This window comes from Calidris pugnax, unplaced genomic scaffold (assembly GCF_001431845.1).
Source record: "Calidris pugnax isolate Ruff unplaced genomic scaffold, ASM143184v1 scaffold14, whole genome shotgun sequence".
In the NCBI taxonomy this organism is placed as follows: domain Eukaryota; kingdom Metazoa; phylum Chordata; class Aves; order Charadriiformes; family Scolopacidae; genus Calidris; species Calidris pugnax.
Genome location: NW_015090793.1, coordinates 5,643,578 through 5,645,973, shown reverse-complemented (window position 1 = coordinate 5,645,973; position 2,396 = coordinate 5,643,578). Strand labels below are relative to the sequence as shown.

Here is a 2,396-nt window from a genome sequence, read left to right as displayed (position 1 = left end):
CCCCCCGATTTTTCCATCAGATTAGCCAGGTGAAACAATTATCTTCTCTGCTCTCATGATTATGGGATATGATGCAAGGGGTGGGGGAAGGCTGGAAGGGGACAGCTGGAACCTGTGACCTTGGGCAGGTCACAGGGTAGGACAGCAAAAGAGAGGGGTAAAGGAACAGCACTCTTCTGCAGCATTTCACCATTAGGGCAAGCAGGTGTGATGATCAAATGCATCCTTTAATCAGCCTAAGAGGCTTGTGACACCACACCTGGTAGTTATACAAACACTTTAAGCCTGCACTGCTGGTGGAAGAAATGACCCTGTCCTCCCCCAGTCCCTGGGCACTGCTGCTGTCCTCAATGTCCCCCTCCCTCTTGGCACTGCTGGGCTTCCAGCCATGCACCGAGCTGGACAGGAAAACCATTCCTTTTAAAACAAAGCCGTATTTCTTTGCCGAGTTAGTTTTAACATGGAAACATTCTCCCATTCACTTTACTGGACAAGAAGAAAGAGAGCTTTATGTGTTGAATGCTATGGTGAGGAAAGGAAAGGGAGGTAAACGAGGTGCCAAGATGAAGGAGAGTTTTGACAAAGAGCCATCTATTGTCCCCTACTCAAGGGGAAGACAAGGTGTGAGACAGGTGGCTGGACCTTGCAGGTGTGGAGCACCTGCAGATCTCCTTGATTAGACTTTGAACAAGGACAAAAGTATGCTATCTGGTACCCACTGGGTTTAACGGGGTTCAGCACTAGACAGGTGAAGCGACTTTAATGTTTTAGGCCTAGAGCAACAGTCCTTACAAAAAAAAGTTCAAACATGGTTTGCTAATTATTAGTAATTACACTAATATGTGTCCTATTGTGGGATGTTTTTGATTAGGCAGATCTCTGTCCAGGAGTGTTGTCTTGTCAGATGTGCCATAATCATTCTGTGTCATTACTTGATAACTAAATGGCATTTTTGGTGGTTGAATTTACATACGAGGTTATGTATATCTCTATGGCCTGGCTTTCCAGTCTGAACAGGGAACAAATGAAGATGACTTGCCAGAAAGCATGAACTAGGTAAGTGGTCTGTGTTTCCTCTGTGGAGGTGGCTGGAGCAGGCTAGATTCTCCCATATTCCAAGGGAGAGACGTTTATGGCTCCTAAAGGCATCCGTCAGGTTCTGTGAGCAGCAGTTTATTTCCCTCTGATCATACAGGTAACTTGGGGGTACAGACATAAGTGGAGAAGAGTTTGGTGTTTGTGAAAGCACGTTCCCAGACCCCTAATTCTTCATTTGACCTAAGGCACGCACTATTCTATACAACAGCTACCAAAACAGAAGCAGCAGTCTTAAAGTGATATAAAAATGATATTAAAAGGTACAGAAAATTAAGATAGCTAACAGAACAAGTTAACTTTACAGATGGTGCTTTATTTGCAGTAACTAACAAACTGTGGTGTTATACTAGCCACACAGCTCTTCAAAAGATTTATAAGATCTAAAGGGATGATTTATAAAGATCTAATCAGGCCTCCTATGTACAAGCTATACAACGTATCTGCACGCTTCCTGAAGCAAGTATACAACTTATGATGAGCCTGGAATGTAACATCAGGAGGATATTCGACTGACTTAAATACCTGCAGCTTTGACAGATGTCTCTAACCCCCGCCACCGCAGTTCTCAAGTTTGATTCCTCTCACAGGGCATCTGCGCTTCTGCATCGATCTTGACCTGCTCTGAGCTTCCAGCGATTAGATACCGCCACCGCTGCGTGTCAGGGAACCCTTTATCGCACGGCTTCCTTGGCAATTACTTGATTTCTGCCCCTATCTCCCAGCCTGCCGCACGATAAGCTTCCCAGGCGACGCGCCGCTCCTTTCCGAAGGGCTCCGGCTCCACAAGAAACCCCTTCCCCGCGCCGGGGGGCTCTGCTCAGCCTCTCCTCTCCCCGCTCGTTCGGAATCGCCCAGCGCCGGCTAGGGCCCCCAGGACCTGCCAAGAGCGGCCCCAGCTGAGGCAACCTGCTTCCCCCACCGCCGCCATTTCCCCCCTCCCTCCATGCGCCTGACCGCGAGCCAATGGGAGAGCCGCTTAGTCGCCGAGCGTGCGCCCTCCAATGGGCGGCGCGGTTATTGGCCTGCGGCCGGGGAAGCCGCACCCTGTCAGGTGGGGGCTGGGGCCGCTCGGTGGCCGCGGGGGAGGCGGGAGCGGCGGGAGGCGGAGCGCGGCGCTGGGGCTCAGCGGCGGCGGAGACAGCCTCGGCGGGGGGGACCGTCTGCACCGGCCCCCTTCTTTCCCGCTCCCTTCCTCCGGCCGCCCTTTCTCATCTGGCCTCGGGTAAAGCGCTGCCGCGGAGGGCGACGGGGGCGGCGGCGGGAGGCGCAGGAGTCGGGGTGTGTGTGTTGGAGAAGGG

The 2,396-nt window shown here is 51.8% G+C and overlaps 1 protein-coding gene across 17 annotated transcripts in view; it reads left to right on the top strand.

Moving 5' to 3' along the window:
- The first annotated feature begins 2,127 nt into the window (after positions 1 to 2,127).
- Positions 2,128 to 2,396, top strand: part of ADD1 (adducin 1) — a 63,726-nt gene continuing 63,457 nt past the window's right edge. For 15 of the 17 annotated variants that reach the window (XM_014966790.1, XM_014966786.1, XM_014966785.1 and 12 more), the window contains exon 1: positions 2,186 to 2,320. The gene's annotated coding sequence lies outside the window, so the exon portion shown is untranslated. Of the gene's footprint in view, positions 2,150 to 2,185; positions 2,321 to 2,355; positions 2,377 to 2,396 lie in introns of those variants that run through there. The other 2 variants (XM_014966780.1, XM_014966778.1) reach the window with 2 other exon arrangements.